Genomic DNA, 25,469 nt, shown 5'->3' with positions numbered 1-25,469 from the left:
CATAGTCTTTCGTAAGCTCCATCCATCTCCTCTGTCTCAAGTTTAAATCCCTCTGTGGAAGATGTACTTCAAACTTTTGTGGTGGTGTATATCTCGCACACTTCACCATACAGTAGTGTCTCCGCATTTTAAGTGCAAAGATTACACCGCCATTTCCAAATCATGGGTGGGGTAGTTCGCTCATGCCTCTTCAGCTGCCTTGAAGCATAAGCCACTACCTTTCCATTCTGCATCAAGACACACCCTAGGCCAACTCTGGAGGCGTCACAATACACGGTGTATCCTCCACCACTCACAGGTCGTGTCAACATAGGGGCAGTGGTTAGACACTCCTTAAGCTTCTGGAAACTCATCTCACAGTCATCTGTCCAAATGAATGGAACATTCTTCCTGGTCAACTTAGTTAGGGGAGCCGTTATCCTGGAGAAATCTTGTACAAAATGCCTATAGTAGCCAGCTAAACCCAGAAAACTTCGCACCTCGGTGGATCATGTAGGCCTAAGCCAATCGATTCTGACTTCAATTTTCTTGGGATCTACTTGAATACCGTCACTAGAAACCACATGTCCCAAGAATGAGATGTTTTCTAGCCAAAATTCACATTTTGAAAATTTGGCATATAGCTGGTGCTCTCTCAACGTCTGCAACACCATCCTCAAGTGCCACACGTGTTCTTCCTCGGTCCGAGAGTATACCAGAATGTCATCTATGAATACAATGACAAAACGGTCCAAAAATGGCTTGAACACCCTGTTCATCAAGTCCATGAAGGCTGCTGGTGCATTAGTGAGTCCAAAAGACATCACCAAGAACTCATAATGACCATACCTTGTCCTGAATGCCGTTTTGGACACGTCCTCATTCCTGATTCTCAACTGATGGTAGCCTGATCGCAAGTCTATCTTGGAAAAGAATCTAGCTCCTTGGAGCTGATCAAACAGATCATCGATCCAAGGAAGTGGATACTTGTTCTTCATCACACCTTGTTCACCGCGTAGTCAATGCACAACCTCAATGACCCATCCTTCTTTCTCACAAATAGAACAGGAGCACCCCAGGGTGAAGTGCTCGGACGTATGAAACCCTTGTCCAAAAGCTCCTGTAGTTGCTCCTTCAGCTCTTTCAATTCTGCTGGTGCCATCCTGTAAGGTGGCATGGATATGGGGCTTGTACCCGGAACAACATCAATGCAGAACTCTATTCTCCTTTCAGGTGGCAACCCTGGAAGCTCCTCTGGGAAGACATCCATAAATTCTCTGACAACAGGAACATTTTCCATGCTGACACCTTCTACAGATGTATCTCTCACCAATGCCAAATACCCTTGGCATCCACGCCTCAACATTTTTCTAGCACTAATTGCTGACACCAAGTTATATGGAGCTACGCTTCTGTCACCATCAAAGCTAAACTCTTCCACACCAGGTATGTGGAAATACACCTTTTTGTTCCTGCAGTCTAAAGTGGCATAGTGAGTTGCCAACCAATCCATCCCCAAAATTACATCAAAGTCCATTACTGGTAGAGGAACCAAGTCTGCTGGGAGGATCTTTCCATCCACTACTACTAGGCTACCCGAAAAATCATATCTACATCTATGTTGTCGCTAAGTGGGGTAGCTACTGACAAAGGGTACTCTAAAGTTGTAGGGTTTCTACCCAACCTCATGGCAAACACAGGGGAGACAAATGAGTGCGTAGCACCCGGATCTATCAAAACACGAGCTTCATATGAACAGACCAGAAGAATACCTGCCACAACTGCATTGGAAGCCTGAGCATCCTGGTGGGTCAGGGTGAAAACCCGAGCTTGACCCCTACCCTGAGTGGCAGAACCCTGATACTGACTTCTACCTCCTGATCTGCCTCCAAATCCACGTCCCCCTTGTCCTCGGCCCTGTTGGCCACTGAACTGACTGCCTGCCATGTTGGAAGTACCCGGATACAACTGGCGAGGAACATTTGCAACAGAACCCTGTGACCCCATCTGTGGCTCGCTGAACATGGGGCATTCCCTAGCAAAGTGACCTAGTTGGCCACACCTGAAGCATACTCCTGACCCCATCAAACAAGGTCCTGAATGTCCTCTTCCACACTGTGCACACGGTGCCAAAGAGGATCCTGAACTGCACTAACCGCCAGATCTCGAATCGTGACCACTGCTGGATCCGTACGTTGGTGTGAATCCTCGTGGTCTGTTTCTAAAACCTATTCTCTTGATCATACCCTTTCCTCTGTAATTACTCTGGCCACCACTATCCGGAGTACCCATTTGGGAACACCAAGAACCCTCTCGCCTGCTGTTTTCTTTGCTCTTCATTGTCATCCACAAAGATAGCTAATCTCAATCATGCAGCTCGATCAACCACCACATCAAAAGACTGACCAGACATCATGGCCAGGTTTGCATACCTCCTGTCAAGCCCCTTTAGGAATCTCTTCACCTTCATAGTTTCTGTAGCTACTGCTGCAGGGGCATATCTGCTCAATTCCAGAAATTCTGTAGTATATTTATCTACAGACCTGCCATTCTGTCTTAAGGCCTCAAAGGCCCACTGCTTCTGATCTCTGAAGCTTTCTGGCACAAACCGATTGATGAACAGTTCTACAAACTGAGCCCATGACAAACCCTCCATCCGAGGTAACACGTAGTCATTCATCCATTGTCTAGGCATAGGCCCCATGACATGTCAGATACACTCTATCGCCTCCTATCACCAATCGTAATTCGCTTCCTGCCTGTTTGCAGGAATCCAAAAACCGATATGCATCGTCTGACACATCATAAGTTCCAGGCACCAACTTCTTGAAATTAATTATCTGTTTATAAGGTTCCCCTCTTGGTGCGGTGGACTGCTGCTGCTGTGGAGGGTGTACCATATATTGCGCCATCATATCGATGGTTCTCTGCAGATCAGCTAGAGTAGCTGCCATGGGGTCCATGGGACCCTGTGCCATAAAAGACTGATCCTGTACTGGTGGTAGCTGCTCTTCTACTTGAGCAGCTCTAGGCCTCCTACCCCGCCTCCTCGGGGCAGGCGCCTCATCCTATGCTGACACCTCGTCAGGCACATCCGCTCGTGCGATGGCGCCTCCTGCTTCTACGCATTTTCCTGAAATTCAGCAGCATTAGCCCACAAAATTCAAAACAACATGTTACACAGCTCTATGGACTCATATTTATACATAATTATTTAAAGCAGAAACTAGAAGCAAAGATGACAATGCAAGACGAATATGGACCCTATTTTTCCGCATGTGACTCCTAGTAGACTCTTCCCAACATTTTAAATGAACATTCCCTAAGAATCTGGAGCCTAAGCTCTGATACCACATCTGTCACGACCCAACCTATGGGCCGGACCGGCACTAGGACCTGGGCCAGCCTAAAGCCTCCGAGGCCCGTAGTAAGCCTAACTGTTCATTAACCCAACTCTAAGCCCATTTGGGCCCAATTTCAAGAAAACAAACGGACAGAGTCCGGCCATAAAATGGACTTACCAACGGGGAGTTTTCGACTCACCCGACCTGTAAACACAATATATAGTAAATTGGGGAGCTCAGCTCACCCTCCACATACTCATCAACATAATAATAAATGGGAGCTCAGCTCCCTCATCCAATCCATCAAACATGCATAGCATATTAAGTTTACAGGTCCCAAAATAATAATTTAGTTTACAGACCCAAATCAAATAAACATTTCTAACACATGCGAAAATTCTAAGATTTAACAAGTTTATACAAACAGTAATAATTGACCTGCAAGGGAGAAAGCAGGTTAACCTCAAAAAAATATCCTCCTGTGGCCTGTAAAAATTTTTGAACAGGAGTGAGCGTTCGACTCAGAGAGTAAAATATCAATTTTAACCATAATCTCTATAACTATCTAAAACTAATGCACCCTGTAGAGTGAAATGCAACATCAACAACATTTTCACATCATAACATCAAAAAGGTAATTTGGAGCACTCACGCACCCTGTAGCATCAATCATAACATATGGGAGCTGATCCCCTATACAGCTCTCTTAAATCCAACTCGTGCCGGTAATTACTCAAGCTCGGACTTCCACTTAATAACCAAATCGAGGGTCCCAGCGAATTACTCAAGCCGCGACTACCCCTCGAAGGATCGGGTCCCAGCGAATTACTCAAGCCGTGACTACCCCGTCCTATCCATAGTCCACACCACATAACACGCACGCCAACGCACACACACTGCTCCAAATTACCGCAACAACATCCATGGCACATCAACAGTTATGAATGCAACATAAATCGTGCCTAGAGTTTAACTACATAAATATATGCATATAAGTGATGCATAGGCATGCTTGAACATATAATAATATCGAAATTACAATTAAAATTAATATTTTACTCACAGACTTGACGACAATCACTGTGGCGGCTGGGCGGAGGAAGAAGGCTGTCTCGGCTCACCTGACAATTATATTACAATTATTTAATACAATTGACTCAAGACAATTCAAGAAAAGACCAATTACGTCCTAAGTCGTGCCGAAAATCCGGCAGAGTCTCCCCTATACCTAGGACCTACCCAACCTGCAAAATGGCTCAAAACACACTTCTATATTCACAATCCATATATCCACAGTTCAATCATATCACACAGCCCCTCCTGGGCCCATCAAATCAGTCATCCATCACAATACGCAAAATTTCAATTTAGTCCTTATTATTGATCATTTTTGCAAAAACTGCCCAAACAAACTCTAAAAATTATAAAACTTTGCCCCGCGGTCCTTAGCAATATTACTAAGCTATTGCAAAAAGAATCGTAATTTTCTAAGCTATCACGAATATTTTATTGATTTTTAATCCTATTTAAGCACTAGAAAATTATGAAAAAGCAAGGTTCGGGTTTACCTTTGCCGATTCCGACTTCGGGGACGCACTCGGGACGTCTGGCAATGGGGGGCTAGCTAAAACCTCAGTCCAATTCGGAGACTTTTCCGGTAACGGGTCTGTCTGGCCGGAATTTTGCAGACCCGGTCAACTGTCGAATTTTTGCGAATCGAGGATACCTATACTAAGCCCATAACACGGGGGTTAGTACATAAATTTTTCAGAATTTTCTAAGCTCATTTAATGCTCGGAAAAACACTGCGAAGTTCCATGGGACCCACCGAAAAACGGTGTCGAAAAAATTCAAAATTTATATCGTTGCGAAGCTCTCGACGAATGGAGCGTGCTAGTAGCCTCGGTTTTCTTGTGGGATTCACGGTTTTCTAGAAATCTAGCCCAAAAGTCGAAATGGGCTAAAATCTTCCCGAGCAAAAATCGGACAAACCGCTCGATGGATTTCGGCGTTCTTGGTGTCTATGGAAAGCTCTCGCCGAGTAGATAATTTTAGACACAAGACCCGGTCCAATTGGTGGCCGGATCGGCCGGATTTGGCCGGGGAAGCCGAAACAGTGCGCACGCAGGGGGGGCATTTCGCGCGCGTTTTTCCGGCCGTTTAGCGGCAATGGCTGGAGGGTCAGGCGCGTGGCCGTCTGGGTCAGGTGGTGGCTGGCCGGCGGCTGGGGGTGGGGAGGAGAGAGAAAATGCGAGGAAGAGAGAAGGAGAAAGGAACGCGCGCAGGAGGAAGAAAAAGAGAAGAAGACCGGTCCGATTCGACCGGTCCGATCCGGTCCTGTTCGATTCGGCCGGTTCGATTCAGAATACAAAATTTTGAATTTTTACTCTGCCTCGGGACCGAAAACGAGGTCCAAAAATTCTGAAAAAATTTCATAAAACTCAGAAAAATACATAGACTCCAAATATATTTTTAGTTTTGCCACGTGGTCTTTAAATTAATTTTTAAAAATCATCAAAGTTTATATTTTCGGAAAATCGAACCCGATTTTTTAAAATCCGAAAAATCTCAAAAAAATTCCTAAAATTTAAATAAAATTAAAATACCAAAATGCTCATAAAAATTAAAATTTTGGGGTGTTACATATTTGATATGATATTTGTGTGTATGTGTACTCCAAATTATTCTTTGGGTAAATATTGTTTGAATTTGATGAAAATTGTTGATCGGTGTTGCATTTCATCTTTAGGGATGCATTAGAATTAGATAGTTATAGAAATTGTTTTTAAAATCAGTATCTTACTCTATGAGTCGAACACTCACTCCTGTTCATCCCATTTTTCCAGGGTACAGGTGAGTTTTTCTTGTGATTGATCTGTCTCCTCCTTCGTAGGTCCATTGGTGCCTTGTTTATATTTATTATTGTTTATTAAAATCTAAAACTCCGCATGTGCTAGTGATATTTTATTTTAGCTGGATTTGTAAAAGATTAACTATTTAAATTTATTAACTTATTGATTATATATGTGTGGACTTATGGATTTATTTGTTTATGTGGATGAGGGACCTGGCCCCCAGTGATTATATTGTATTGATTGAGAATGTTGTGTGTGAGGTGAGCTCCCCAAATGGTTTTTTTATTGTGATTATAGGTCGAGTGAATAAAAAACTCTTCGTTGAATGGTCTTGGATATGGCCGGACTCTTTCCGGTTAATTTCTTGAAATTAGGCTTGTGTATGGACTTCAAGGTTGGGCTAATAAATAGTTAGGCTTACTACGGGCTCTGAGGGCCTTATGTTGACCCAAGTCCTAGTATCGTCCGGCCCATAATTTGGGCCATGACAGAGTCACAATTTTAAGTACTACTAATTTAAAGCTCACTAATTACATTGGTTAGGTGATTGATTATTAAGAACAAAAAAAAAAAAAAGAAGAGATAATTAGATCTACTAACCTAAACTTTGGATGCTGTTTGAAATAGTAGAAACATATGCTTTGTCAACTACCTTTAATTTATTTTCTCAAATAAAAATACTACCCTTAATTTTATCAAATTATTGTAATCAAAGACCTTCCTAATTTTTTTTTTCTCAATCATTTTAAGAAGAAAAAAAATTATAGGGAAGAACTTAATTACAAATAATCTTAATTAGGGCAAAATATTTTTAATTAATTTTGATTTCCTTATTCTAGGGTCTTCTTCTTATATTTATATTAGGAATTATTGTCTGAATCTAATCTATTATAGACTTGATATATGAATAAATAAGATTCATATATTTAATAGATGAGTCTCACCACATATCTTATGTCTTGAATCCATAGTAGATTGATCTATGGGAGAAAAGTTCTATATTATATATCATGGAATAACATTGATAAGGATGGAAACATAATATTTATTATATATTAACTAATTATTTTAAACTTTACTTCAAAATTTAAATGTAAAATAATATACCAAAATCTCAAATTTTGGTTGAACTTTTAAATTTATAATAATTATTATTACATAAAATATAGATATTTTACAAAAATTTATGCAGATAGAAAACAAGAGATAGAAATATAATTTTATATACAATTGAAAAATATTTGTTTTTGTTTGAAGGTTTTTTTAAGGAAGATGAGGACTATTGAGATCTAAAATCTTGATCTTTTACATTACATGGTAAATATATAGTTAATTACTAATTAAATTATAAAATTTAGTAGGCGAAAAATATTTATTTCATTATGCATTAATTCTTGAAATATTCCAATACTCCATTGCGACAAGAAACTGTAAATTTTGCCTCTTATCATCACTTGTGACATCATTATTCTTGTAAATTCATCAGATTTACGTACCAATTTGAACCTCATGGATTATTGATCTCCAACTAAAGAAAATGCAAACGTTGATTGCATTATCTCAATCGAAAAATTTTTACTTAAAACTAGGTCAATTATAAATTTAAAATATAAATATATTAAATCTATTTATTTAATAAGTATGTATCATTATATATTATATATCTGAAATTCATAATGAATCTAGTTTAAGTAAGAAAAATTTAATTTAAATCTTAATTAACAAGAATTAATTAAAGATGATTTTACACTAACCTTATTTCTATTCAGATTCAGTATATATACATATATATCGTCTTTTTAATTAATTACTATATAAATACACTCAATTTGTAAGGATAAGTGACCCATGTTATCACCTTTTTCCAACAAAAATACACGGTTGATGGTAAAAATAGTTAGATTAATTATTAAATATAAAAATAATATTATTATCTTGTTAATTTTAGTCAATACATTTTTTTAATCTCTAAAAATTTAAAAAAATAATTTTTTATGAACCACTTTTTTAATTTTTAATATTAATATAAATATTATATTATCAAATAATATAAATATAAAAAATAATATTTTGACTGAGTCAGAAAATACTGATGCTCATAAAATTTTATTGATAGGAATAATATTTATAATTTAAAATATAACATCAAATATTATTATAATTGCATAGTCGATCTTTTAAAATATTTGTAATAATAAATATAAAGTTTATATGAAATTATAAATTTAACCTTTTAACATTTAATTAAATGAAAAATAGGATAAATAATTAAAATAAAAAATATTAAATGAAAATAAATTTATAAATTCATAAACTCTCCACAGTCCACGATATTTTCAAAAGTTGATGGGACAATTGCTGCCCTCATGCTACATCTGCCGTGGCCACAAACCGCAACATATTAAGACGCACTTTATCAGAAAGCTATCAAAAAAAAAAATTAAAGATAATTTTTTGCATTATATTTATTGGATTAATAATTCAATAATTAAATAATTTTGATAATATAAAAATTATGAAAATTTCAAATCTCATTGATAACTTGCAATACGGAAAGCATCTAAATGAGTAACACATGGTAGGAGCGTAATCAATGAATAACGCAATTACTTTTGAGATTTATATAACTATTTATAGATGAATATAAAGGCATTATGATTACTTTAATATGAAATTAGCGATCATTCAGGATTTTTCGTCTATTGTGAATTGAAGGTGTATGTGACTTATATAATAAAAAATGACTATATTAAAATTATTATAATTTTAATAGTGGTTAACTTTTATCACTAAACCGTTATTTGTATTTTCTATGTAAAAATAAAAAACGAAACCTTACGAGTAAAAATAAGTGAGGAGTCTTATTTCTGGCATGGCTATGGGTTGAGGTTCGCGAGTTTGTGGGAGTGCCCCATAGGTTGATCCTTTGGGATCCTGCATCGATTGTGGATTGAGTTTATGTGTAGCTTATATGAGAAAAAAGACTATTAAAATTGTGATGGTTTTAACAATGGTTCATTCCCGTTATTGAGCCATTATTTGTATTTTCTACGTAAAAGAAATATGAAGTGGATATCGGATAGTAAAAATGGAGTACTAAAGTGGGCATTCCTTTAATACTTTAATGAGAAAATTAGGAGTAAGTCTGAAAGTTTTTCTAAGTTAAGTTACTTGATGTGGAAGGGTTTTATTTATTAAACAAATGAGCTAATACCTAGTAAATATATGTAAAGGTACTTCAAATGAGTTGTCTCAATTACAGAAGTCTAAATGAAAGGTCTAATCATATTACTGTAAAGCGATAATGACTTTGACATTTCCGGATAGATGGGATTAGAGATACTAAGGTGTACTTATAGAACGAACAACCTATCCGACCTATTTATTTTGGATAGCAGACTGGCCAATCTATTTATCCAAAACATCTACTGAAAGTAAGTAGGAAGAAAATGCGAATTACTTTTAAATGAGATAATATCTATTAGAGTGAGCACCCTTTACTCAATTATAGAAGTCTGTATGAAAAGTCGAATCATATTACTTTAAAGCACTAATGATTCTAACATTTTTCAACAGATGGGGATGGGAGGTATTAAGGTGAACTTATAGAACGAATAACCTATTCGACCTATTCATTTGGGATAGCAAATTGACCAATCTATTTATGTCACACCTTACCCCTCTGTAAGACATAACATGATCCCGTAGAATACTTAATGAACTACCGAACTTCACCTACTGATAACTCATTAAGTACCCTACAAGGGATTTTAAAATAATTTTCTTACTTTTGATAAGTAGTGAGCATTTTCTAATAAGTACTTAAAACATTTAGTTAAAATTAAAACTAGTTAATATTTTTTGCCCATTTTATTTTTACACAAATTTTATAAAAATTTTGACAGAGTTTCCTCTGTATTTTGAGAAAACAGTTCTTCAAATACCTGTAAAAAGCACTTCTAAAAATTTTTCTCAACAATTGCTTCAATTTCATACTCAATCTCAATCAATTTCTCAACACATTTATCAACTTTCAAATTTCAAATCCACTATCCAATGATCATCAAAATACTAGCAATCCATTTCATTCAAATTAAATAAAATAGTTCCATTCATATTTCATTAGAAACAAAACAATTTAGATACATCATTATAAAATTTACATTAAGAGAATTTTAAACTACAATATATATTACAAATTTATACAAATTTTATACAAACTGCTCAAGACCCATTTTTACATGTCCATACATTTATGTGCAATATATACATCAAAAGAAATATTTACAGTTAGGGTATAAATTATACCCGAAGACTTCAAGCTGAATGATCTTCAATCTTCAGCAGCTCAGTCTGCTGCTCCTCTAGTCTCTAAATCTGCGACAGCAATAAAAGCTATCACTGAGTACTATGACTCAGTGGTGCATAACATACTAAATAATCTTTATGCAGAAATAAAATCACATTTATTCAAAATTTGAACTGAGTATGCAAGTTAAACACAAAACATAATTTATGAGATTTTAATCCCAAACAATTTCATTTTGAAGTGTCAAATCACATTTCATAAAATCCACAGTTAGATCATGCCATTCGAAACAAATAGAATCTCAATAGCCAGAGGCTAAAGAGAAATCACATCACAAGGCTAGGTAGCTCAAATATATGGATATCCATTCACATCCTCTTCTACTGGTACACCTCAACACTTCTCCAGAGAAGGAATCAAAATTCAAAACTAATTACCCCCACTAGTCATGCTAGTGAGGTGTTCAAATATATGGTCATGACACTGTGGTTTCAAAACTTATCTTAACAATTTGCTAAACATTGTCATTTCAAATATACACAGTAACTTTCACAATTTAAATCAAATATCATAAGAATGCCATAATCCAATATTTCACATTATTCAAAACAGTATGCAAAAGATGATTATAAAAAGTATATGTTGTGCACAAACTTCAAACGAGTCACCTCTTGGCCTTGACTCGGTTTCTCAGGTTCTGTCCTGGTATTCTTTTTCATTGAAACACACAATTTCGCAGTGTTTCAGTACCATAACTTAGCATAAATCCAATAATAAATTTAACTTCACTTTTACCTAGCTCTAACGTGCTAAATTCGACGTTCTTGAAATTTTGTGTTTCGAGTTACTATTCATTGCACTATTCAAGTCAAATTATTGACTTTCTAAGGCTTAATAGGTATGGGAATTCTAACTTTACCCACATACCACATTTTGGTCACCAAACTTGTTGGTTTTGGTCATTTTCTCAAAACTTAGGTCTTTTAGGCAAAATTTCCAAATTTTCAGTTTTAGTGTCCCTAATTGTACTGTTTCATTGGTCAGTTTACTGTTGGAATTTGGCAAAACTTTCTTCATAGAAAATGTTCCCTATTGTCTTAAGTTTATTCTCCTTTTGAATCACCCCAATTGGAGTTTTGTAGCTCAAGTTATAAGCAAATTACATTTACTGTTCATGCTACAGAATTTTGGTTCTGCAGATTTGTTGATCCAATTTCGTTCAGCAATTTGATCAAGTTAAGTCCATAATTTGGTCTAATTTTCTTCATATGAAATGTTCTACTATGTCTTAGGTTTCCATCGGTTCAAGAATCGCCTAAATCGGAATTTTCTATAGAGAGTTATAGCCATTGAAACATTACTATTCAAATGGCAAATCTGTAGTCTGCAGATTCAGTGACCCAACTTGGCTCAGTAATTTGATTGGATTAATGACATAATTTTGGTTGGTGTTCTTCATAAAAGTTTTAAGTCTATATCTCATCTAACCACTCATAAAATTTCAGGTCATTTTGACCTGCCTAGCTCTATTTATGACCAAATGAACAAATACTGTTCATTTGGTCAGGTTGTGCAGGGCAGCCTGCGATTTCTCAACTTCGGTCACCTTGTTCACTAGGTTTTAGTCACTTTTTGGGCAGACTTCCTAAATGAAAATTGTGTCATTTAGTGCCTATTTTCATCCCCAATTGGTCCCATATCCATTGGACTTGTAAAATTTCATTTTTGGTCCCTCAAAGGAAATTTTAGTCATGCTACCAGCATATGACCTTATCCAATCCGAATTGGCTTTTAATTCCAACACTTCTAGCACACCTCATTTGGTCACAAATGACCATTTTTCACTTCAAATTAGGTAAAAGACACCATTTACAAATTTTTCACATTTTTGGTCTCTAAACCCTAATGTCCAAACCCTAATTCACTAACCTCATGCATTTACTTGATTCCATGCCTCTAACCATAGTCATTCAAAGAACTAAGGTTTATATACCCAATTAAATCCATCAAACCATGCAAATATACTCCCATATACATGCTGGCTGAAAATCATTCATGGTCCCTCAACAAATTTTTATTTCATTTTAAGCATTTTTCTAAGTTAACTAAGTTATAAACACAAGTAATAAACTCATTTGTAACTTAAATCACTAACCTTTGTGTAGCAACTTCTAACTCCCCTTTTCTCCAATTTTCTTTCTTTTTTTCTTCTTTCTTTGATGACCAATCTTCTTCTCAAGTTGCCTAGACAAGCTTTAACTATGGTAGCTTACTTTTCTATGGTGAAATCTTATAATATGCAAGCTCAAAATTGAGCTTTAATGGAGGTTTTGGTGTAGGAGAGGGAGAGTGACGTTTTTGAAGAAGACTTTTGTGTTTTATTTTATTTTTTCTTTTCTTTTATGTCTTAAGAAGACCAAAAATCAATTTAAGTAAATTTATTAATTATATTCTTTATGGCATAATGCATGATGTCATGCATGATGTCATCTCCCTACACCTTTTTCATTTTCTCTTTTTTTTTCTATTAGTTTTTTAATTTAATTTTCGATTATGAAATTTTCTTTTCTCTGATTTTATTTGACAATTAGGTCAGGAGTCAGCTCTCGGGGTCAATTGACCAAATTGCCCCTCGCCGGTTCATCCCGGTTTGCAATTAATTTCATATTTCTTCCAGCTCTCTGACCTAATTATTTGACTGGCTTAACAGTTCTTTTTCGTGATTTTCTCTTTTTCACTGTGTTTATAAGGGTCCTAAGGACCGTAGCGTCACTTTTTACGGTTCGAAATTTGAGTTTAAAATGACTTCGCAGTCGTTCCCGAGAAGGTCACTCATCGCTGTGACTCTCAGCTCGTTTAACTTCTTATATTCTGTTTTTTCTTGTTTATACTTAACTAATTGGACATTACTAATTATTTGTGTTTATAGCTTCTCTAGTTGTCTTAAGTGTGGTTCTAATCCCCTTAATTATCTGGACTGACACCGGTCACCGAAACAGTAAAATCTACCAGGCTATGCAAACGGGGGTGTTACAATTTATCTAAGACATCTAGTGAAAGCAGGTCGAAAGAAAACGTTAAATACTTCTAAATGAGATGATATCTCTTAGAGTGGGCACCCTTTATTATAGAAGACTATATGAAAGGTCTAATTATATTACTTTAAAGCGATAATGATTCTGACATTTCTAAACTAATGGGATGTGTAACACTCCTGATTTTTATATATTATTATTGGGCTTCGTGTAGGTATCCTCAATTCGCGGAAATTCGACAGTTGTCCGGATCTGTGAATTTCCGGCTAGATAGACCAGCTACCGGAAAAGTCTCCGAATTGGATCGAGGTTTTGGCTACCCCACCATTGTCAGGCATCCCGAGCGCGTTCCCGAAGTCGGAATTGGCAAAGGTAAACCCGAACCTTGCTTTTTCGTAATTTTCTAGTGCTTAAATAGGATTAAAAATCCATAAAATATTCGTGGTAGCTTAGAAAATTACGATTCTTTTTACAATAGCTTAGTAATATTTCTAAGGACCACAAGTAGTTTTATAATTTTTAGAGCTTATTTGAGCGCTTTTGCAAAAATGATCAATTATAAGGACTAAATTGATATTTTACATATTGTGATGGATGTTTGAGTTGATGGGCCCAGGCGGGGCTGTGTGATGTGATTGAGTTGTGGATATATGGATTGTGAGTATAGAAGTGTGTTTTAAGCCCTTTTGCAGGTTGGGTAGGTCCTAGGTATAGGGGAGATTCTGCCGGATTTTCGGCACGACTTAGGACGTATTGGTCTTTTTCTTTGTTTGTATTGAGTCAAATTTATTAAATAATTGTAATAAAATTGTCAAGTGAGCAGATGACCTTCTTCCTCCGCCCGCCTCGGTGACCACCACAAGTCTGTGAGTAGAATATTAATTTGAATGGTAATTTAGATATTATTATATGTTCAAGGATGCCCATGCATCACATATATGCATATATTTAGGTAGTCACACTCTAGGCACGATTTATGTTGCATTCATAATCATGATGTGCCATGGATGTTGTTGTGGTAATTTGGAGCAAAGTGCGTGCGTTGGCGTGCGTGTGATGTGGTGTGGACTATGGATAGGACGGGTAGTCACGGCTTGAGTAATTCAGGGACCGATCCTTCGAGGGGTAGTCACGGCTTGAGTAATTCATGGGACCCTCGATTTGGTTATTAAGTGGAAGTCCGAGCTTGAGTAATTCAGGCACGGGTTGGATTTAAGAGAGTCGTATGGGGATCGGCTCCCATATGTTATGATTGATACTACAGGTGTGTGTGAGTGCTCCAAATTACCTTTCGATGCTATGATGTGAATTTATTGCTGATGTTGCACTTCATTCCACAAAGTTGCATTAGTTTTAGATAGTTATAGAGATTATGGTTAAAATTGATATTTTACTCTCGAGTCGAACGCCACTCCTCTGTTCAATATTTTTCTCAAAGCTACAGGAGGATTTTATTGTGGTTAACTCGCTTTTCTCCTTCGCAGTTGTTTATCAATAGTTTTGTAATTTTATTTACTCCTAGAATTTCCGCATGTGTTAGAAATATTTAAATGATTCGGTCAGAATATAAATTGTCATGTGGACTGTAAAATTATATGCATGTTTGATGGATTGGATGAGGAGCCGAGCTTCCATTTATTTTTATCTTTGATATGAGTATGTGGAGGGTGAGCCGAGCTCCCAATTGATGATATATTTTGTTTACAGTCGGGTGAGTCAAAACTCCCGTTGAAAGGTCCACTTTATGGCGGATTACATCAGGTTGGTTTCTTGAAATTGGGCCCAAATGGGCCTTAGAGTTGGGTTAATGAACAGTTAGGCTTACTACGGGCCTTGGGGGCTTTAGGCTGGCCCAGGTCCTAGTGCCGGTCCAGCCCATAGGTTGGGTCGTGACAGATGTGGTATCAGAGCTTAGGCTCCAGATTCATAGGGAAAAATTATCTAAGTGTTGGGAAGAGTCTACTAGGAGTCACATGGAGTATAGGATTACATTTCGTCTTTCCTGTAATTCTTTGTTTCTAGATTCTACGTTATACCTCGGGAAATATAAGATTACCTCAGTTAGTGTCTTGATTTTCGTGGAGTACACAGAAATGTGAAATAGAGTTAGTAGACATGTGAGGTCTATCATGAGGATACGTACTCCAAGAAATGTTATATTTTTGTCAGTATGGGTTTAAATGGTGTGCCCATTTCGTGTAAGGCACGAGTACATAAAAGTGAGTCTTGAAAGTACAGTTGCCCTAGATAAGGATGAGGATACCATTGCTGGCAGTCATCAGTGGATGACCCAGACAGAATAAGGTTATGATAATAGAAGATTCAAGAGAGATAAGAGATTAAGAGACCTAGTCTGCCAGGACGTATCGTAGTAACTATACAATATTCTCGATGTCTGTTCTGTAAGCTGCAGATTATAGTACCGACATGAGATTATTGTGTAGAGCTGCGTACTTCCTCGTAGTGCTTATGATGAGGATGTTTGCAGGCAGTCTCTGTTTTGGTACAGTAATGCCAGAACAGAGTTCTATATCTGCAAAGGAGTTGGGAACTCCTGGTTAGGGATCTAGAGCTAGAATATCGAATGTCACAGTTGGGTGGTAACTAGAGTCAGTGACCCAGTTACCCTAGCATGAGCTAGAGTTACAGTAAGAGTTGCTATCAGACCAGAGGTTTCGGACTAGTTGCAAAGTAAAGGTGACACCTATAGAGTGAGACCATCTAGTCTTCGGTATGGAATTTTGGATGGTTTGTGCAGTATGACAAACATTTTGCTTAGAGCTTAGTGAGAATAGTATACCTTGTGTGTATCAGTATGGAATAAAGTACAACCCTACTACCTAGAGAAGGTCGAAACTATGAATATATGATTTACAGAGCTATGATATGATAAGAGAGACATTAGTTTGACATGGTTTTGGGCAAGGTGGTGAATGTAGTACTTTTGTTGCAGCAAGTTAGGGTATAGTCCTATCTTTTCAGAATGGATCGAAAGTTATTACTAATAATGGTGACCAACAAAATAGTGCCCCAGATGGGACTGTAGAGTGTGGTAGAGAGTAGTTGGCTCGGGTATCCTGGAGAGGATACAAGTTCCATTATAGGAATCATATATAATCAGATCACGATGGATGTAAATCCTTTGAACTGGATGACGGGTTTGGGTGCCCGAAATCTTAAGTTTTGGAATTGAGTAAACATGGAAAATAATAATAATAATAAAAAAAAAATAATAATCAATAAAATTACTGCAGAATCAGTTCTCGAGGTAGTAAGGGTATTATGTAAGCTAAAGGATAAGAATAGAAATCATACGATAAAGGTATGACTGCAATTTCCTGAGTTCCTTTCTGACTTCATATTGTTCAAACAGTAGTAAAATCTAATTATAATGGTGTTAAGAGTAATAAATTAGCGAAGATAAATCACAGAAGGCCAGTAGATAGAGAAAGTGTAGAATGAAAATTGGGATAATTGATTATAGATGCAATATAATCTAAGTGCCAGTGGTCAAAGGACCAAATCTGAGTAGCACAGACATATGATAACGCGATAGAGACTCTGAAAGATATAGTTAGCAAGTACAACTGTTATGTTAGGAAGAAGAATGGAACCAGGGATAGAATAGTCAAGTTTTATTTTGGGTAAGACAAAGGAAATAAATGAAAGGACAACCTAAAGAGCGCATAATAAAAGGAACAAAGTTAAGATATAGGATAGGCTAAGTGTTATTCTTGGCAAGGAGAATGACAAGGATGGAAAACCCAAAATGGGACCACATTAGTGAGAAAAGTGATGGGGGTATGGAATACAATAATAATGAGTAAATGTTAGAAGGTGTGCGATGGTATTGCGGACTACCTAAATAGGTAGAGAAAGAGAAGTTAGTAAGCAGTAAGTTGAATAAAAGCCAGTCTAAGGGATCAAATTAATGACCCTAGATAAGGGTGGAATTAGTGTTGGAAGAATTTATTAGTGAGAGAAATCTTTCAGGAATCAACAAAAGTTAAGGGCACAATAAAAACGATGATAGATATGAATCATAGGTCGAGTATAAGTAAAGTTAATAAATTATAAAATATTATGTCAAGAAGGAAAATGGTACGGTAAAGGGTTCATGCAGATGATACCTTATAGGTAGAGCATAATTGTGCTAGGAGATGATGAAATTTGGAGAGAAAGACCAAGAAATTTAGGTGAAACGTTCTAATATGACAATCGGGTGTAGTTGAATATAAGAGGATATTTTCTTTCTTTTCAAGTTTAGCTTGTGCTTTTGGTTCTAGAAGGTTATATAAGGAACAGAAACTGAGTCAAGGAGACCTAGTTATTGAGAGTTTGGTAGGCACAAATTCATACATAATTTCCTGATATGAGAATGACAGTAAGTGCATACCTAGTATTAAGTATGAAAGGACGAACAGAGTAATGACAGGAGTCAAAAGGAGTTAGCTACCAAGGCTTGCCACCGTTTTAAACTATGAGCTAGAGGAAGTACTATTTATGGATGAGTTTCAATAGATGAAATTGTTGCTGGTGGATAATTTGAGGTTGAAGTTTAGAAAGCTATATGTAGTATATGTGATTATATTAAGGAGAATGAACACGTGAAGTATCTTGTTTGGAATTAAGGCATGACACATATTTCCTACAGCCGTGTTAGTTCAGATGGAACTTATAGTTTATGGGGCTCATATTCATCCAGGATAAGCAATTTCCTACTAAGGCTGGTAGGGAATGATAATGTTCTGATAGTTAAGTTGGAAAAAAGGGGATACAAGAAAAATTTTCTATGGGTAATTATAAGTGTTACATAAGGTGAAGAATGTGCTGGTAGGAGTAAATCATAGGGTTAGAATTCTTGAAGTAATGAAACTAGTAATCAAGATAAGACTAAGAAATAAAAAGAAAGTTAAAGTTGATGATGGGATAGACATCTTTGAAGGAAAAGGTGTAAGGATGAGATAGGACTAAAATTAAGGAATAAGTACAGCAGGTTGAAAAGATATCAACAATACCAAAAATAGGAAAAGGGAAGTGGATAAGATCCAAAGGACAGGAAGAGAGCTCGATAGAGTCAGTTATAATGATGAGGATAAGGAGTGTCTAACCACTGCCCCTGTGTTAACACTACCTATGAGCGGTGAAGGATACACCGTGTACTGTGACGCCTTCAGAGTTGGCCTAGGGTGTGTTTTGATGCGGAATGGAAAAGTAGTGGCTTATGCTTCAAGGCAGCTGAAGAGGCATGAGCAGAACTATCCCACTCATGATTTGGAAATGGCGGCTGTAATCTTTGCACTAAAAATCTGGAGACACTACCTGTATGGTGAAGTGTGCGAGATATACACCGACCACAAGAGTTTAAAGTACATCTTCCAACAGAGGGACTTGAACTTGAGACAGAGAAGATGGATGGAGCTTCTGAAAAACTATGATTGCACCATCCAGTACCACCCTGGGAAGGCCAATGTTGTAGCAGATGCCTTGAGCAGAAAATCTTCTGGCAGTTTGGCGCACATTTCAGTAGAGAAGAGACTATTGATTCAGGAGGTACATGAGTTGATGGATCAAGGTTTAATCCTAGATCTTTCAGATGAGGGGGTATTGTTGGCTCACTTTTCAGTGAGGCCAGACTTGAGGGACAGAGTTAGAGTTTCCCAGCACAGAGACCAACAATTGATGAAAATTATAGAAAGAGTACAGCAAGGTGAAGGTGGTGAGTTTGGATTTGCCAATGATGGCGCCCTAGTGCAAGGTTCTAGGATATGTGTGCCCGATGTGGACAACCTCAGGAACGAAATCATGCGAGAGGCACACTATACACATGCAAGATCCACCTGGTTCCACCAAGATGTACCATGATGTGAAAGATAGTTACTGGTGGAATGGCATGAAGAGAGACATAGCAGACTTTGTGTCCAAGTGCTTGACTTGTCAGAAGGTGAAGTTTGAACACCAGAGACCGTCAGGGAAGTTGCAAGAGCTCCCTATCCCAGAATGGAAGTGGGAAATGATTTCTATGGATTTTGTAACTGGGTTGCCTCGTACCACGTGAGGATATGATTCGATATGGGTAATTGTAGACCGCCTAACCAAATCAGCTCACTTCTTGCCTGTGAAGACTACATATTCTGTGGCACAGTACGCCCGGCTCTACATTCGAGAAATAGTCAAATTGCATAGAGTTCCGGCTTCCATAATATCTCGAGAGGGCCCAGATTCACTTCTCGGTTTTGGAGAAAATTGCAGGAGGCACTTGGCACACAGATTGAACTTCAAGACGGCTTTCCACCCTCGCATGACGGACAATTGAAAGAACAATCCAAACATCGAAGACATGCTTCGCATGAGTGTTTTGGATTTTGGAGGTCAATGGGATGAGCAATAGCTTTGGTGGAGTTTGCCTACAACAACGATTACCACTCCAAAGATAGGGATGGCACCCTATGAGGCCTTTGTATGGAAGAAAGTATAGGTCTCCTTTGTGTTGGACGGAAATGGGGGAAGCGAAGGTGCATGATGTAGACCTAGTGCAGTACACTTCAGAGATAGTTCCTTTAATCAGGAACGATCAAAACTTTTCGAGGCGTAAGAGTTATGCAGACCCCAGACGGAGGGATGTGGAGTTTGCAGTGGGCGACTATGTATTCCTGAAGGTATCTCCAATGAAGGGAGTCATGAGATTTGGAAAGAAGGGCAAGTTGGCACCTCGGTATATTGGACCTTTTGAGGTTACTGATAGAGTTGGAGCAGTTGCCTACCGGTTGGAGCTACCACCCAACCTTTCTCACATTCATCCCATGTTTCACATCTCCATGCTCAGGAAATACATTCCCGATCCTTCTCATGTACTACAGTCGGATGTAATAGAACTAAAGGAGAACTTGACATTTGAGGAGCAACCTGTAGCCATAGTAGACTACCAAGTGAGACAGCTAAGATCAAAACAGATCCCTATGGTTAAGGTTTTGTGGAGGAGCCAGTCAGTGGAAGAGTGCACCTGGGAGTCAGAACGGGACATGCGTAGCAAGTACCCTTATCTGTTCAATGTGTAATAATGTACTTTATTCTGCCTTGTGTAAAATTCGAGGACGAATTTTCTGTAAGGGGAGAAGAATGTAACACCCCTGATTTTTATATATTATTATTGGGCTTCGTGTAGGTATCCTCAATTCGCGGAAATTCGACAGTTGTCCGGATCTGTGAATTTCCGGCTAGACAGACCAGCTACCGGAAAAGTCTCCGAATTGGATCGAGGTTTTGGCTACCCCACCATTGTCAGGCATCCCGAGCGCGTTCCCGAAGTCGGAATCGGCAAAGGTAAACCCGAACCTTGCTTTTTCGTAATTTTCTAGTGCTTAAATAGGATTAAAAATCCATAAAATATTCGTGGTAGCTTAGAAAATTATGATTCTTTTTGCAATAGCTTAGTAATATTTCTAAGGACCGCGGGGCAGAGTTTTATAATTTTTAGAGCTTATTTGAGCAGTTTTTGCAAAAATGATCAATTATAAGGACTAAATTGAAATTTTACATATTGTGATGGATGATTGATTTGATGGGCCCAGGAGGGGCTGTGTGATGTGATTGAGTTGTGGATATATGGATTGTGAGTATAGAAGTGTGTTTTAAGCCCTTTTGCAGGTTGGGTAGGTCCTAGGTATAGGGGAGATTCTGCCGGATTTTCGGCACGACTTAGGACGTATTGGTCTTTTTCTTTGTTTGTATTGAGTCAAATTTATTAAATGATTGTAATAAAAATTGTCAGGTGAGCCGATGACCTTCTTCCTCCGCCTCGGTGACCACCACAAGTCTGTGAGTAGAATATTAATTTTAATTGTAATTTCGATATTATTATATGTTCAAGCATGCCCATGCATCACTTATATGCATATATTTATGTAGTTAAACTCTAGGCACGATTTATGTTGCATTCATAACTGTTGATGTGCCATGGATGTTATTGTGGTAATTTGGAGCAGTGTGTGTGCGTTGGCGTGCGTGTGATGTGGTGTGGACTATGGATAGGACGGGGTAGTCACGGCTTGAGTAATTCGCTGGGACTCGATCCTTCGAGGGGTAGTCACGGCTTGAGTAATTCGCTGGGACCCTCGATTTGGTTATTAAGTGGAAGTCCGAGCTTGAGTAATTCGGCACCAAAGTTGGATTTAAGAGAGTCAGTATAGGGATCGGCTCCCATATGTTATGATTGATACTACAGGTGTGTGAGTGCTCCAAATTACCTTTCGATGCTATGATGTGAATTTATTGCGATGTTGCACTTCATTCCACAAAGTTGCATTAGTTTTAGATAGTTATAGAGATTATGGTTAAAATTGATATTTTACTCTCTCGAGTCGAACGCTCACTCTGTTCAATATTTTTTCTCAAAGCACTGGAGGATTTTATTCTGGTGAACCTGCTTTTCTCCTTCGCAGGTTGTTTATCAATAGTTTTGTAATTTTATTTACTCCTAGAATTTCCGCATGTGTTAGAAATATTTAAATGATTCGGGTCTGTAATATAAATTGTCATGTGGACCTGTAAAATTATATGCATGTTTGATGGATTGGATGAGGGAGCTGAGCTTCCATTTATTTTTATGCTGATATGAGTATGTGGAGGGTGAGCTGAGCTCCCCAATTGATGATATATTTTGTTTACAGGTCGGGTAAGTCAAAAACTCCCCGTTGAAAGGTCCACTTTATGGCCGGATTCTGTCCGGTTGGTTTCTTGAAATTGGGCCCAAATGGGCCTTAGAGTTGGGTTAATGAACAGTTAGGCTTACTACGGGCCTTGGGGGCTTTAGGCTGGCCCAGGTCCTAGTGCCGGTCCGGCCCATAGGTTGGGTCGTGACAGGATGGGAGGTATCGAGGTGGACTTAGAGTTATAGAATGAACAACCTATTCAATATGTTCATTTGGTATAGCTAACTGACTGATCTATTTATCCAAGACATCTAGTGAAAGTAGATAGGAAGAAAATGTGAATTACTTCTAAATGAGATAATATCTCTTAGAATGGGCGCCCTTTACCCAAGGACTCATGCAATTATATCCTAAAAATATCCGACTACTTTTAGGACATATGTGATCCTACCAAAAACTCACCATTCTTCTCAATAGTATATCTACGGATTTTTTATATGCGTACACATATCATTTGTCTAAGGGCTTGTTCATTTATTTGATATCAAGTATTAAATCCAACATCAAAAATATCTTCTGTTCCTTATGATCCAAACATTCAAGAGAAACTCAATTACGATAATAATGCTAAACAAATTCCTTCTATCCCTCAAAATTGTTAATATATACAACAACATACTCAAGTTGGAGTAAAGGGAGCATTAAGCCTCTTTGAAATTTTAAAATTTTGATAATGATAAAATTAAAAAAAAAATAAAATTTATTCCTATTAAATTATGATGAGACACTACCTTTTAAATATTTTAAAAATTTAAAAAACTTATTAATAATTCCATAAAAAATGTCAAATTCTTTACCATTGTATTAATAGAATGATACTAATAATAAAATACAACTAATCTTATTAAAAAAAGTTTTTTATCAGTTATATTTTTTATTATATTCCAATAAACCTAAAATTATTAATTTTAATTTTTTTTAATTTGAATTATTGATTAAGATTTTTATTTTAAAAAATTATTAAATAAAATTATTAAAAAGAAGTATAAAATTTTAGGTTTTTTTAATTATCTTATTGTTAAAATCTTTCTTCATGCTTATATTAGGAATTTTTTTTGAAATAAATTATTCATAATATTAAATATTTATTATAATTTTTAATTAAAATAATTGTATTAAAACGAAAGAGAGAGAGGTCCACTGAAAAAAAAAAAAAAAAACCAAAGAGAGAGAGAGAGAGATGATGAGACATTGACGTGGGTGCAAAGTGTACGGACACGGTAGGAGCGAAGATCAGGCGTCGGACACGGGAAAGTGAATGGCTACTTGGCGACAACAAACATCATCCTCGTACGGACACATGCTTTTCGTCCTCGTTCTTTGGTTTCTGCTCCTTCTTTTATACTTCTATAATTTTGTTTCCTCGATTCGCTCTGTGTAACTCTTTTTCCAACTCCATCTGTTTGTTTTGTGACAATTTGTAAGCACTCAAAAAAATTTATAAATAGAAAATATTTTGAAAAAAATTAAGATACTTATTTTTTTAAAAGAAAAAATTACTTTTTATTTTTAAATTTTAATAATTTTATTAAAATATAAAAAATAATTATATATATATAAAATAAATACATATTATTAATTTAATATTATAATTAAATAATAAAAAATTTAATTACCAAAAATATTTAAAAAAATATTCCTCGTATATAAGTTATTTTTTATAAAATAAATATTTTAATTTGTCTTTAATGCTTATAGTAATATGATATATGGCCTCTATCTATTTTTATTTATTATATTTAATTTTTTTATTTAAAATTATTTATTGCATTTAAAAAATAAGGAGTCATGTATATCATATCTCTCTTGACCCACTCATTCCTTCACAAATTGACATCCTAACAACAATTTGGTACCAATTAATATATTCCTATCAAGCAAATACTAAAAATACACAATGCTATCATATCATCATGGCTGTCTTAAGCTAGGAATATTGAAGTTTTATGCACGTCTATCCATTTTTATCTATTTAGCTGGACAGAGATGCTTCCAAATTTAGGCCACCAAACACAACTTCATGCCCATTTCGACCAGCATTTATATTAAAGATTTTTTTTTATATTTAAACTGAGTTGATGATAAATCTAAACTCATTTATTAAATATATGGATTTCACACATTTATAATTTGGATTTATAATGAATCGAATTTAGATAAAATTTTTTCAATTAATTAGTTTAGCAATTAGATCTGCTTAATTAATAGGACAATCGACCAAAGTAATTTTGATTTTCTTCCATAAAAGAAAAACAATGCTACATAGGATAAAATTCAATAGCCATACTTAAATTTTAGGGGTTGTAATAAAATCGTTCTTAAACTTAAAAAATGTAACATAAAACTCTTTGAACTTTAAAATTTTGTACAGTAAACCACATAATCTGTTTATAAGTAACATGCTAATGTGAATAATTAAAAAGAGCAAATAACAATCCAAAATAGCAATAACGTGAATGATTAATATTCTTTTTTTAAAGTAGAATCCCTCTAATTAATTGTTTTATATCTAATATTTCATTATTTCATACGACTGAAATTCTTTTATAATTAATCTGTAAAAAAAATTATAACTAGTTTTACTATTATCACATATAAGAGAGAAAATTATTCATGCTACTTTTATTTTAAATTACATAAACTAGCTATTGAATATTACAAAAATTTTATTGTGTAAAATTTTAAAATTTAGAAAAACTTGTATGTTATATTTTTAGGTTCATACATAATTTTGTTACACCCTTAAAGTTTAGAGATGATTTTTGAAATTTATTTATACTACATATATAGACTGTTAGAAATTCAATGATTAAATGCTTATATGATAATATAAAAAATTTCTTTTATGAAAATAATTTATAAATATAAAATGTATTTTATGAAAAATATTTTTAATTAAATTAATAATATATATTTATATTATGGAAAAATATTTTTATATTTTATTAAGTTTATAAAATTTAAAAAATAAATATTTATGTTTGCATGTGGGGGACTGGCTAAAGCTCACATACGCACGACAGGGAGAGAAGAGAGGACATATTGATTTGCTGGAGCTGCCTGGATATCTTCCTTTCGGGTGGCCTACAACCTTGTCACCTTATAAAAACCCATAAATAAAGTTCTTCTTTCAAATTAATTATGTTCTCTCGTGTCTGTGTAAACACTCCATTACCCTTAGTCCTACATATATATATAGTACACTCCCACCTAGCTACACCTACCTATCTTTCTTT

This window comes from Hevea brasiliensis, chromosome 8 (genome assembly GCF_030052815.1).
Source record: "Hevea brasiliensis isolate MT/VB/25A 57/8 chromosome 8, ASM3005281v1, whole genome shotgun sequence".
In the NCBI taxonomy this organism is placed as follows: Eukaryota; Viridiplantae; Streptophyta; class Magnoliopsida; order Malpighiales; family Euphorbiaceae; genus Hevea; species Hevea brasiliensis.
This window is presented reverse-complemented; position numbering follows the sequence as displayed.